We start from the raw sequence: 14,803 nt of genomic DNA, 5'->3' as shown, positions 1-14,803 counted from the left end.
AAAGAATGTCTGGGATGTGGGAGCCTTGGGAAGTTGGAAAAGGCAAGGAAACGTATTCTCTCCTAGAGCCCCCAGGAAGGACACAGCCCTGCTGACATCTTGATTTTAGCCCCTGGAAACCCATTTAAGGACCTTGGCCCCCAGAATTGTAATATAATAAATTTATGTTGTTTTAGGCAATTAAATATGTGGCAAATTTTTATAACAGCTACAGAAAAGGAATACACATGCCTGTTAAATTCAACCCATTCCTCACTGCCACCCCACCTATCAACCGTATTTCCTACTTTCTTCTTTATCTTTCCTATGGATATATTTTTTTAAAATATATATATGTGTTTACTTTAAGTTTTCCTTCTTCCTTATACAAAGGACACTGAACTATATAGAAACTCTGCCCTTTGTTTTTTTTCACTTCTATATATTCTTGGGGGCTGTTTTCCCCTGCACAGTTGTCCAGGGAGAGGGTATGCCGTCGTTCATTCAACCAGCCCTTTATTGATTAACATTTGGGTTGACTCCAATCTTTTGCTAATACAAATGGAGTTTCGATTAATAACTTGGTAGGTATGTTGTCTGATATTTGGGGAAGTGTTTCCGGGCACCTGTGTGGCTCAGTCAGTCGAGCTTCTGACACTTGATTTCAGCTCAGGTCATGATTCTCACAGTTTGTGGATTCAAGCACCATGTCAGGCTCCATACTGACAGTGAGGAGCCTGCTTGGGATTCTCTCTCCACCACCCCCCCTCCCTCTCTCTGCCCCTCCTCCACTTGTGTTCTTTCTCTCTCAAAATAAATAAACTTCGGAAAAAATATAGTTGAGGAAGTGCTTCATCACACCAAATTCTTCGAAATGGCTCTATGGGGAAAACAGTAAACACACAATTACTTTTGTCAAATATTGCCTGATCTTCCCCTACATCCAAGTAGAGGTCATACTATTTTTTATTGCAGCCAACAATGCGTGAGAGTGCCCATTTCTTTACAGCATCACCAAGAACATTTGTCAAACATTTGTATGTTTGCCAGTCTGATCTTTGGGAAATGGTATCTCAGTGTAGTTTTAATTTGCATTCCCCTAATTATGAGTGAAGGTAGGGCTCTTTTTCTTATGTTTAAGGACCCCAAGTTTCTTTATCTGTAAATTGTCTTTTTTTTACATGTTTGTTTACTTATTTTGAGAGAGAAAGAGAGAGAGCATGTACAAGCAGGGGAGGGGCAGAGAGAGAGGGAGACAGAGAATCCCAAGCAGGCTCTGTGCTGGGCAAAGAGCCCAACGTGGGGCTTGAACTCAGGAATGGTGAGATCATGACCTAAGCCAAAATCAAGAGTTAGATGCTCACTGAGCCATCCAGATCCCCCTATAAATTGTCTTCTTAAATATTTATCTCATGTCTTTATTTTTTCTTCCCAATTAAAAAAAAAAGTCTTTACATATAATGGAAGTTAGCCTTGAACAGAACTATCTTCTATTCAGTGAAGTACAATTTCTTTAATAAATCATGTCCTTTTTATCTACCTGCTTCTGAATCTTTGATGCTCTTTTGTGTCATTAGAGACTTTTGTTCAATCGATTCCTTTTTTCCCTTCACCTCTAGGCATCAGGAGACTTGTCTCACTGCTATGTTTCTCTGTTTCCCCCAGACCAGGGCCTTCCTGAGATTACTGTTCCAAGTCACCTTCCAGACTCTTTCCTTTGGCTGACTCCCATTTCCCATTCTCTGCTCACTGGGCTTCAGGCTAGTTGACCCCTGCCCTTTGGGGTCAAATCTTAGTTGACACGATCTGTCCTCTTCTACCACTGACACCCACTGCCTGTTGGTCTTTTCTGCGCAAAGCCCTCTTAACCAACCTTTCTAATGCATGCTCTGGAAACGCCTTGCTGTTTTTGAATGAATATTTCCCTAGTGGTACATAAACTGAAGATTTGCAGTACTGTCTCTAATTATGTGATAAATGCGGGGTAAGAGGTGATTTCATTTGGCCTCCTTGTGGATCTGTATGATTTGATGGTGGGAAGGGAATGTGAAAAGACATTGATATTTACACCAGCACAAACAAGACCTCTGTGTGCGTGTGTGTGTGTGTGTGTGTATTAAGATCTAAATAATTGTGAGCAGTTATCATTAATTTTATTAAATAGAAAGCACATGGAAATCTGAAGAGTAAGTATGGGGAAACCTGGATTGCTATGGGCAAAAACAAATAAAACTGGATTCCCACCTAACATCATATTGCTCAAGAGTGAACTATAGATCAGAGTTTCTTAACCTTGACACTATTGACAGCTGGGGCCAGGTAATTCTTTGTTGTAGAGGCCATCCTGTACCTCTAGATGCTAGTAGCACCCCCAACTCACACAAATCATGGCCATCAAAATGTCTCCAAGACCTTGTCGAATGTCTCCCATGAGGCAAAATCACACCCAGTGAAGAACCACTCTGAGAGGTGGAATAAATGCCTGAAGGTAAAAGAACACCTTTGTGATCTAGAGAGACAAAATAATTTCTTTAAACAAAACTTCAAAAGCACAAACGTAAAGCGGAACATTCCTCAATTTCATAACATCACTCAGGTTACTTTGTTGGCCACTAGACTGTGCGGGGAAAAGAACCAAATCTGAAAGGACCATTTTAGGCAGTTCTTAAACTAACTGAGGTGTCCAAATTCACACAGCAGGCAAATAGTGGAAAGAGGATTCAGTGGTGGGAGCAGGTGTGTTGTCTGACTTCACACAGATGCTCTGCACCTCCACTTGCTCCTGGTTTCTGGAAAGTTACTATAAGGAAGGTTATAGGCTGGTGAAAAGACGAAGAGTATTAAGTCTGCTCAAATCCCGAAAGGTTTCCTTAGAATGGGTTAACATGATTAAGTTCAGCCTCAAGACTCAGGGGTCTTTATAAAAGTTATAATAAAATTTTAATAAATTATAATAAAAGTTATAAAAGTTATAAATAATTTGAAAAATTATGATGGAAAGATCTGAGCATAATGTGACCGTGTATTTATACCAGCAGGAAGTGACCCACGGCCGATGGGAAAATTGGACTTTTGCAATGACTAGCAGAAAATCAGGTTAGAAGATAAGAGGGTTAAAGCTATGCTTTTGCAGTTGAGTCATATAATATTTTTTTTAATTGTTTATTTTTAAGAGAGAGAGCACAAGCAGGGGAGGAGCAGAGAGAGAGAGAGAGAGAGAGAGAGAAGGAGACAGAATCCGAAGCAGGCTCCAGGCTCCAAGCTGTCAGCCCAGAGCCCAACGCGGGGCTTGAACTCACACACCGTGAGATCGTGACCTGAGCTGAAGTCGGATGCTTAACCGACTGAGCCACCCAGGCGCCCCTGTAGTTGAATCGTATAAAAATGGCATGAGGGAAGCAGCTCTTGGGACCATCTGAAAAGGGCCCACTATCCAAGATATAGGTCCTGCTCAAATGCCACAGCTACCAACATGCCTCTCCAGCCTATAGGGACCTTCATGGAGCCTCAGCCAAAGACCTGCATGCCCTGTGGGAGGGTGGATTCGCCCTCCGTCATCCTCTGCTCTGCATGCCCCACTACCTTGCACTTTCCTTGTTGTAGTAAAAAACACACCTCATAAAATTTATTATCTTTTACCATTTTAATTTTTAACTAAGATTTTTTTTATTTTATTATGTAAATTATTTTAATGTTTATGTATTTACTTTTGAGAAAGAGAGAGCAAAAGTGGGGAAGGGACAGAGAGGGAGAAGGAGACAGAGAATCCTAAGCAGACTCCAAGCTCTGAGCTGTCAGCATAAAGCCCGATGAGGATTTCGAACCCACAAACTGTGAGATCATGACCTGAGCTGAAGTCGCCTGCCTAAGTGACTGGGCCACCCAGGTGCGCCTAAGATTTTTTTTTCTTCATGTTTATTTTGAGATAGAGACAGCATGAGTTGGGGAGGGGCAGAGAGAGAGGGAGAGAGAGAATCCCGAGCAGACTCCACACTGTCAGCACAGAGCTGGATACGGGGCTCGAACCCATGAAACCATGAGGTCATGACCTGTCTGAAACCAAGAGTCAAAGGCTTAACTGACTGAGCCACCCAGGTGCCACATCTTAACCATTTTTAAATGTACAGTTCAGCAGGGTGATGCATATTTACATTATTGGGAAACAAATCTCCAGAACTTTCTCATCTTGCAAAACTGAAACGCCATGCCCGTTAAATAACAACTTCCTTTTCCCCCTCCCCCTAGCCTTGATGGGTGCTTTCAATTCTTTTCACATTCCCAGTAACACTAATGTTTCTGGGCATTTTTAACAGGAGCCACCCCAACAGGGTGGTTTTTAACTCAGCCATGAATGCTAATATGGGTCCAGATTTTCCCTATAAGAAAGGTTAAGGAGTGCTTTCAGGTGGAAACAATGCTATATTTTCACCATATTTTATATGAGTTTGGAAAAGTGTTAGTTGTCTATAACTAATATCGGGAGAGTCAAGGTCTGATAGACTTCATGGAGTAAGGTTTGAGTGAGAGAAAATTACCCCCAGCCATCTGCTGTCACCATCGCTGGCTAATGCTTCCTAGGAAGGTCTCAACAGGCTGCCTATTTTCTGTCACATGTCCTTGCAATAAAACGCAAGTTGAGGTCCTTTTTTCACTGTATTATTTGGCAATCCAATGAATCATTTCAACCTTTTTAAAATCATTTGACCAGAAACCACAGCTTAGTGCCACGCTTGGAGCACAGCACTTGTATTCTCTTTAGGAAATAGCTATAAGCTGAGGTCATTTCACATCATTTACTACAAGATTTCAGCCACCAGGTGGCACTTAAGTGTTTTATTTTTTTAATTTATTAAAATCAATTTTCTGCATTGTTGGTTTGCCACATTTTAAACTCATTTAAATTCATGCATGACTATATAGTCATTATATAGTCATTATTTATGATTATATGGTTACAGCTATCATATTAGTTTTTTATTGTTGCTATAACAAATTACTACACATTTACTGGTTTAAAACAATACTATGCATTATCTTACAGTTCTGCAGGTCGGAAGTCAAAAATGGGTCTCACTGCGTTAAAATCAAAGTATCAGCGGGCTGCATTCCTTCTGGAGGCTCTAAGAGAGAATTCATTTCCTTGCCTTTTCCAGTTTTTAGAGGCTGCCTATTCTCTTTGGCTTGCAGCCCCTTTTTCCATCTTCAAAGCCAACAGTCGAGAATCTTCAGATGTCTGATTCTGACCTCCCCCTTCCACTTATGGGAACCCTTGTGAGGATCTGGATATTCCACCTGGATAATGCAAGATAATCTTCTTAGCTCACCTGGATTAGCAAATTTCATTCCATCTGCAACTTTAATTCCCCCTTGCCAGGTAACCTAACATAATCTCAGGTTTCAGGGAACAGAACATAGATCTCTTCAGGGTCCTTATTCCGCCTACCACAGTTACCATATGTTCTGAAATTTCTAATATGCCTTCATTTTTCATATTTTTCCCTGTCATGCTCAAGTCAAACAGTATGGTCCACATCTTTTCTGAAATATTCAGAGGATCAATGGATAGATGGATGGATGGATGGATGGACAGATGGATAGATGGATGGATGCTTGGAAAGACATGCAGACAAGTGTAAGACAAGTGTAGTCAATGTTTTTTACACATACAAATGCCTTTTAACTTCATGACCTGTTCCCTATCTCATTTGGACTTACAGACATGAATCATTACCATGGAGTCAAACATCAAATTCTTAGCTTTCAGTTGTGAAAAACCTAGTCTGTGGATAAAACAGAAAGATTTAAAATAGTACATGAAGAATTTATTTTCCAATTTCAAAATGGGTTTATTCCATCCACAGAGTAAATTAGGATTCTTCTAGGCCTGAGAGAGAGAAGAGATGGAGAAGAAGGAAAGTCATTCATTCTTATAAGATGTCTGAGTCCTAGGCCCTGAGGTTAAGTCCTAGATGGACAGATAGTGTGGAAAAAATCAAATGATAAGTTTGGGGGGTTCAAAAGAAATACTTTATAGTCCCACCTGAAATCTTGGAAATTGAAGACTCACAAACATTCCCTCTGCTATCCTGGCAGAGAGTCTGGAGCAGGCATGGCTATGAAGTTGTCAGAAGGGAGGGATAAGGCAGCCTCTCTATGTTTCCCATGACTTCAGAGAGTCATGGGACAATAACTAAATCCTCTTCTCACAACTGAGGAAAGGGCATGGAAATTAGGAGAAGGAGAAGAGGAGAAAGAAAGTGGGACAAGCCATATGGCCAAGAACCAGATATATTCACAGAAGTCTCAGCAGATGCCAGCATGGAGGATGACTTATGCCCAAGGACCAGATGGTACACAATAGAAGCCAATATATGATACAGCATGCCTAAGAGTTCAAGGTTTTCTTTCCATTGATGTATGAAGCCGGTGGAAGTTTCTAGAACTTAAATGCAACTCAGGAAGATAGGAATGGGGATGGGATAAGGAGAATATATCCTGAACTGATTGAAATTGGCCTAGAGGGAATAGTTTACCTTAAATGGATATACATATATAAATATGGTTTATATGAAATATAAACTATATACAAATCATGTATAATATATAATAACATATATTTTTACTCAAGATGAGGCAATGCCCCAAAGGAAGATTAAATTGTGATTTTTAAAAAAGCTATTTCTGGTGCAGTTGAGTACGTGGGTTGAAACTATATGTCTATTAGATGTGAATATGTATTAGATAGGTAGAAAAACATAACTATCAAGTCATATATCTCAATTTTTTGTTCAAAATTATGCAATCACATTGGCATGCTAAGTGAAAAATGATATACTGGAAAAACTTTGTACTAGTTAAAAAAACCTGAATTTTGATCCTCAGTCACTATCCCCAGCCTTCTTTCTGTAGCCTTTACCCTCTTCTTCACTGAAAGAAATGATGATGTTTTTTCCATATTTCTACTGGTCAATAAATATCAGCCATGAAGTCAAGAAGTTACTTTGAGGAGTACATATCTAATGTCCATAAACCTGAAGATTTGAAGTAGTCAGTCTTATACTCTATGAGTCTTAATCTTATATATTTCCACAATTGCCCCCACTAATACCCAGGTTTATTTTTTCTTTAATTTTTTTTATGTTTATTTATTTCTGAGACAGAGACAGAGCATGAGTGGGGGGGGGGGGCAGAAAGAGAAGGAGACACAGAATCCGAAGCAGGCTCCAGGCTCCAAGCTGTCAGCACAGAGCCCGATGCGGGGCTCGAACTCACAAACTGTGAGATCATGACCTGAGCCGAAGCGGGTCGCTCAACTGACTGAGCCACCCAGGCACCCCCCTTACCCAGGTTTAAAAAGAAAACAACAGGAGCACCTGGGTGTCTCAGTTGGTTAAGCATCCAACTCTTGATTTCTGCTCAGGTCGTGATCTCATGGTTCATGAGATCAAGCCCTGCATGGGGACACGGTCAGTGTGGAGCCTGCTTGGAATTCTCTCTCCCCCTCTCTGTCCCTCCTCCACTTGCTTGTGCTCTCTTTCTCTCTCTCTCTCAAAATAAATAAATAAATAAACTTTTTTTAAAAAGGAAGAAAAAACTAAAAAGGGAATATCAGGATTGCCATATAGAGTAAGGCATCAGCATTAATGCTCAACTAAAGACAATCTCAAGGAGAGTATTTACTAAGATAAATGATAGTGTGCCTTTCTCTGAAATGGGGGCTGGGTGCTACTTTGTAAGACCCCAGTAATTCTGACCTCTCCAGCCTAGTAACAAAGTGAGCATTGGATTTACCCAAAGTTAACCGTTACTTGATTCTGTAGCCCCTATGGGAACTATATAGGCCTCATAGCAGCATAGAGGGGACACTAAGGAGGTTCTCAAGGTATTATGTCAGTGTTGACTGCAAAAAAAAGAAGGCTTGAGAAAGCTTTTTAACAAATGCAGTCTCTCTCTCTCTCTCTCTCTCTCTCTCTTTCTCTCTGTCTCCCTCCCTCCCAGGACCCTCCCTTCCTTCCTCTCTCTCAAGCTTCTGAGGTGTTGTCTGTGCATAAAGGAATAAAAAATAAACACAAACTGGTGCTAACAAGTCTTCTGTGACCTATGCGGAATAGAACGAAACCCTTACTAATAAATGAGTCATAGATAGAAGCTCTCCTATAGCTACACGGATCCAACTCTTAGCAACTCTGGATGCCACCCACTCCTAACGCTGGCTGACATCAGAGTGTAGGCCGCATAAGGGCCACTACTGAACAAGACTCAGCTCTAATATGGTAAAGACAACAGAAACTTGTGAAATCAGTCAAAGTGTACCTTATGACGCCCTAACTATGCTTCATTTATTCAGATAATGAAATAATACGGAAACAGTAGGGCAAGAAAAAGAAATAAAAGATCTAAGTATTAGAAAAGAGGGAGGCTGTCTTTATTTGCATATAACTAGACTGCATATGCAGGAAAAAAATCTAAAGATAAGCCATTAGAATATGTGAATACATTCAGCAAGGATTCTGGATATAAGAGTAATAAACAAAGATCAATTCTTTTCTTTCTACCTAACAGCAGTTATTTCTACTTAACAATTAGAAATTAATACCTCAAACTAATACCAACAATGTACAAAAAAGACCACACCAAATGCCTAAAAATAAATATAACAAAAAGATGCAAGACGCCTACACAGAATATTATAAAACATGTAGAGAATTTAAAGAAGACCCATGGGAGCTCCTGGGTGGCTCAGGCGGTTGAGCATCCTACTCTTGATTTCGGCTCAGGTCACGATCTCATGGTTCGTGGGTGCAAGCCCCACATCGGGCTCTGCACTGACAGTGCAGAACCTGCTTGGGATTCTGTCTCCTTCTCTCTCTGTCCCTCCACTGCTCTCTAGCTCTCTCTCAAAATAAATAAATAAATACATACATACATACATACATAAATACATAAATAAATACATAAAAAAAATATTAAAAAAAAAACTTATAAAGAAGATCCATGGACCAAAAGCCTAACATGGGAGGATGAACTCCGCTAATGAGTTAGAAGGCACCATCTTGCAGAGCCACTAAGTCTCTCCCAGGTCAGTGGAAGTCCAACCAGAAGTCAGTCGGTTGTTTCCCTGTGAATCGACACACCGTACTTAGACCTGGGGTCGCACAAGATGAGGGTTACTAGTACGGCAAAGTCAGGCTGACCTGGGCTCTAAACCCAGCTCCACCCCTTCCTGCCTGTGTGATCCGGACCAAGTTACTTAACCTAGCTGAACCTTACCTTCCACGTCTATAAAGTGGAGACAACGTCTCCCTCGTAGGGTTTCGAGAATAAAATGGGCCAATGTAGATAACATCTTTTGCAGAGTTACCCACTATTAATATTTTCTAGTGAACTATCTCTTTCCTTTAGTACGCAATAAGCTCCTTGCAGGTGGAGACTGGGTTTGGTTTTTTTTCCCGCAATCATAAACACAGTGGAGATGCTCAGCAAGAGTTAAAGTAATAAATGTATTTGGAAATATTGAAATGGGAAATAGATGGCACTTCGAGCAAATACGGGGCAAGAAGGCGTTCCTATGGAAGGTCAGGGAGTTTTCTGGGTAATGGGCAGAATTCGTGGTAAAGAACATCTGGAAACAGACATTGGCTATGGTCAGGGAGGAGCTAGAGAAAAAGAGAAGGTTGGAGAAGGTTTGGAACTAGGTGGAGACCCAGCTTTATGTGGGCCTAAGGTCAGAGAAGTCTATCAACACAGGGCACAGGCTTGTTATTAGGCCTGCTACACTGTGGAAAGGAGGTCTCAGGAGAAATGTGGACCCCAGGTGCCACGACTGGAGCACATGGTCAAAAACAAAACAAAACAAAAAGACCTGTTTAGTTACTATTGAATCAGCTTGTTGACACAAGGCTTCTTTCCTCTGGATTAAGAACAAAATCAGTCCTAAAGCCTAAAGCCCATCTGATCCTAAATTTTAAGATCAGGGGACCACAGTTAGGAGAAAACACCAAAGTCCAAGTAGGTCCATCATGTACCGGAGAGCCTTGCTACCAACACTGATTAAGACATAAAATAATAGGGTCTTCTTCTGTTTTTCAAAAAAATCTATTGGGGAGAACTTGTTATTTTTAAGAACTTCTCTACCGGGCTCTGTTCTGGGACAGGGCTAGAAAGCAATAGCAGCTTGTGAGGTGGTAGGGATAAGGATTAGAAGGAAGAAAAAACTCTTTCTTGCAGTATTCTGAGACCTCGGTAGAGAAAGCTAATGGGGAAGGAGAGGAATCAAAGCTGGGCTGGACCCACAGGGAGTGAGCAGTCATCAGATTCCCAGAGTTCACAGGGGCTGGGTAACAGGTGCTTGACCTGGACCGTGAGCCCTAAGGAGTCTAGGATACTACAGGGGGCAGCAGCCAAACATGCCTGGCAAGGACGATCGATCCCAAGTGGCTGACCAATGAAGCAGGGCTCCAGCCAGGACAGAGGAACTGTCCAGAGAGAAGTCAGGGCTCTGGTCCTGCAAGGTGGACAAGAGAGTAGGGAACAGTCACGGCACAACAGATGTTCGGTAAACCTGACACCGCTGATCTAGGGGATAAAGGAAATAGAACAGGCTAAGACCCTCAGGACTCAGGACTCATCCTTGGCATACCTAACCCAGACTGATAGCTGAAAGTCCCATGCCCTAAGCCCCAGACTGCATGATTCTCCGAGCGTGCTTTCCAAAATGGTTGGACTTAGCTTAGACGTGGGCACAACTGAACTGAGAAGTAAAAGGCTTCAGTATCATAGCGACAGAGGCTGGAATGCTGGGGCTGGAGCGGAGATCCTCTACAGATGGCGCAGGTCAGAGGTGACCCCACTGACCCCAGTGGTAGCAGAATTAAGGAACCTGGAGCCTGCAGCTTGGGCCACCATTCCAAGGTTGAAAGACAAATATTTGCTTATATTTGAGGTGCTTGTCTCCGAGTTCCTTTTAGGCATTGAGAGTCAAGATTAGAGGGGAAAGAAACCAAAGACCTGCGGCCTTGGGCCAGAAAAAAAAGGTGTCTTGAGGCTCCCAGTAACATGGTCCAACCCACTTCCTGGGTCTGGCTTCCCTGTGGGAATATTATTGCCCATTGAAGTGCTGTGAGGAAGGGCGCTTGGGTGGCTCAGTCAGTTAAGAGTCCGACTTCGGCTCAGGTCATGATCTCGCAGTTCGTGAGTTCGAGCCCCGCGTCGGGCTCTGTTACTGACAGCTCGGAGCCTGGAGCCTGCTTTGGATTCTGTCTCTCCCTCTCTCTCTGGCCCTCCCCTGCTCACATTCTGTATCTCCCTCTCTCTCTCTCTCTCTCTCTCTCTCTCTCAAAAGTAAGTAAACATTAAAAAAATATATTTAAAAAAAGGAAGTGCTCATGAGGAAGAGAAATAGCCAAAGCATTCCCCTTGCTTCTGAGCCTCTGACAACAGTTGGTCAAAGACATGGAGATTTGGGATCACAGCCAACCTTCTTTGCTCTTTGTCCACAGTGATAGGTGAGGAAACAGATGAACAGGAAGGTTGACTTTTCTTAGGTCCCATGCTTCGTAGCACACGGGTGCTCTCAAGAGCTCATAGCAGGTTCGAGAGCCTGAGTTTTTCCTTGTTTGTCTTTAGTATATAGTCGCTCTAAAAATCAAGAAAAGCACCAGACTGCTTTCAAAGTGGCCTCACTCCTCGGGTAAGCAACCACATCCCAAAACACGTTGGGTGGCCACATTCAAGGTCCACATTACAGGGTCCTAGAGCAGCCCGCAAGGTCATTGACTGGCAGCTCTCTAATTATGGCTGAGGAACTTGAAATGTGTGGATCCCAGGTGACTTTGGCTGCTGTGGGCTTATTAAGAAAAAAGTGACACTTCCTTTCAGAGGGCATGACCTATCATTAAATGTTAGAAAATTTTCCCCAATTCATTCCCTCAGTCTACCTTGCGGAAGGCTCAGACTGGCAAATACTTCAACTTCCTCTTCACAAAGAACAGCATTTGTGCATCAGTAACAATAGGAGACCGTGTGTGATGTCATTGGTCACATGTCCGGGAACACAGCCGCTGAGACGGAGGTTCGCTTGCATGAAATTTATTGGGGAACGTTCACGGAAACACCCATGAGGGACTAAGGGGAGCTAGAGAGGGCAGAGAGAGGATCAAACTGTGGTGCAGTCACAACAGAGGCCTCCGCTGATCCTACAGGAATTCTGGAGGTAGGTAGCCCTTCAAAACGTTCCCAATTTAGGCAAGGGGGCTGGGCCATGCAGCATCACTCAGTCTTTAGATGCAAGCGGATTCCTGCATGACCTCCGGGGAGGCAGGGCAACCTTTGCAGGGCACCGTGAGAGAGGAACCTTGCTGCGAGCCATCAGCCAGCAACACGCCTGGCGGCTGGAGGAGCAAACGTCTCTCTCAGTCCTGAAGGGAGAGTCCCAGCGGTGCACCGCGGCCTCCACGACAAATGCTCCCTTCAAGAAGGTACATGGGCGACCCCTTTTCACAGCCAACCTTTTGCAGAATGGCCTCACATAGCCTTGGTCTATACCCACTCCACTAGCTGCTCTGATACTCTTCCCCAAATATTAGGATTAGATTTGTCTTAAGTGAAATCTGCCCCATTGTTGGCACTTTGTTATATTAATACTTCATTCTCCGTATGACACTATAACGATAGATACATCTCGTTGACCATACGTCCAAACCCATAGAATGTACAACACCAAGAGTGAACTTTAATGTAAGCTGTGAGCCTGGGGTGATTATGATGTAGCAATGTAAGTTCATCCGCTGTCACAAGTGTAGTGCTCAGGTTGGGGATTCAGTAATGGGAGAGGCTGGCCACGTGTGTATGTGGGAAATCTCCGTACCTTTCTCTCAATTGTGCTGTGAATTTAAAGTTGCTCTAAAAAATTATCTTTTTTTTTTTTTTTAAATCTCTGGGCATGTGTATTAGTTTGCTAGGCATGCCATGATATAATATCACAACATATATGAGGCTTAAACAACAGAAATTTATTTTTTTCACTATTCTGGGGACTAGAAGTTTGGGATTAGGGTGTGGCAGGGTCCATTTCTTCTGAGGCTTCTCTGTGTGACTGGCAGTGGCCACCTTCTCTCTACATGTTCCCTTGGTCTTGCCTCTGTACTTATCTGTGTCCTAATGGTTTCTTCTCATAGGGACACCAGTCATGTTCGTTTGGGCCCACCTTGATGACCTCATTTTAACATAACCATCTCTAAAAAGGCCCTATCTCCAAGCACGGTCACAAACTGAGGAACTGGGGGTTAGGACCTCAACGTAAGAATTTTTAGGGGTGGGGCGCCTGGGTGGCTCAGTTGGTGAAGCATCCAACTTGAACCCAGGTCATGATCTCACGGTTCGTGAGTTCGAGCCCCACGTCGGGCTCTGTGCTGACAGCTCAGAGCCTGGAGCCTGCTTCGGATTCTGTGTCTCCCTCTCTCTCTGCACCTCCCCTGCTCATGCTCCGTCACTCAAAAAATAAACGAACATTTTAAAAAATGTTTAAAAAAAAAAGAATTTTGAGGGGACGCAACTGGCCCAATAACAGCATGTGGGAAGGGCTCATACTTTTACTACCATCCTGTAGCTAGAGAAACTGAGCCCAGGCTATCGATAGCTCTGCACACAGCCCATGTTACCCATGAACTTCTTAACTGTAATGAAGTGTAAAGCCGCCTCTCCCTGAAGAACCCTCAGTACATTCATTAGTTTTAGCACATGGAGTGCCCTTACTGCTAATCTTCCACAAAGCTCGCTTTGAATTGTGGAATTAAGTGACTAAAATCATTCAAGAATGGAATTTACCTGGGTGGCTCAGCTGGTTGAACTTCCGACTTTGGCTCAGGTCATGATCTCATGGTTCCAGAGTTAGAGCCCCACGTCGGGCTTCCTGCTGTCAGCACAGAGCCTGCTTCAGATCCTCTGTACCCCTCCCACCCCTCCCCCACTCCTGCTTGCTCTCTCTCAAAAATAAATACAACATTTTAAAAAATAAATAAATAAAAATTTTAAAACAAGTGGAATTTATCTTCTCCATTACTCTGAAAATTATTGTTACCCCACACAGAATCCTTTACTCTCTTGCACCGGGCTCCGGATCTAGTTTTGATTTTTGTTCCTGAAGCAGATCACTTGCTCTGAAACCCTGCCCCATTCTTATCCTATGACTGGGCCAACCCACTAGAAAAGACGTTTGAAGCTCTCTTCCAGCTCTTGCTCTCAAGTCCAGTGAAAATCCTAGCATACAGGCCCTTGATTCCACTTCTCCAGTCCACACCCCCACCCCACCTGCTACACAAAGCCAAAAGCACCTTTGGAGAAAAGGCAATGTACTCACACTTCCATCCCCAGATGAATAGAAGGATGGGGAAGGGGAACTAACTTTTCTGAAGTTCAAGTCTCCCATCTGTTAAGACACTGAGGAAGGTACTTTCACAGACATCACCTTCTTCGCTGTCCACGATACCATAAGGTATAGTTTAGATTACCACGACTTTAAGGATAAGCATTTTATGGAGACCCCTGAAGGCTAAATAACCTGCCCAAGTCACCCCTTGGATGTAGAAAGGACAGAATTGAAACATACATCTGGTTGTCTTCAACACCTGTCTTCTTTCCACTGGTCTACTCTGCATATGTGTAAAGGGCATCCCAGAGCCCCAGTCCACACCTATTCTATCCAAAACTCCCCAGGCCAAAGGCTGAGATATTTACAGTCCCTACTCCCTGAAGGTCACAGCCCATGCCTGTGTCTGAACAAAGGTTCTATCCACTGTCTTAAAACGTCTTCTGTACCTTGATTGTT

The sequence above is a fragment of the Prionailurus bengalensis genome, chromosome B2, assembly GCF_016509475.1.
Source record: "Prionailurus bengalensis isolate Pbe53 chromosome B2, Fcat_Pben_1.1_paternal_pri, whole genome shotgun sequence".
NCBI lineage: Eukaryota > Metazoa > Chordata > Mammalia > Carnivora > Felidae > Prionailurus > Prionailurus bengalensis.
The sequence above is the reverse complement of the archived record's forward strand: the minus strand, read 5'-3'. Positions refer to the sequence as shown.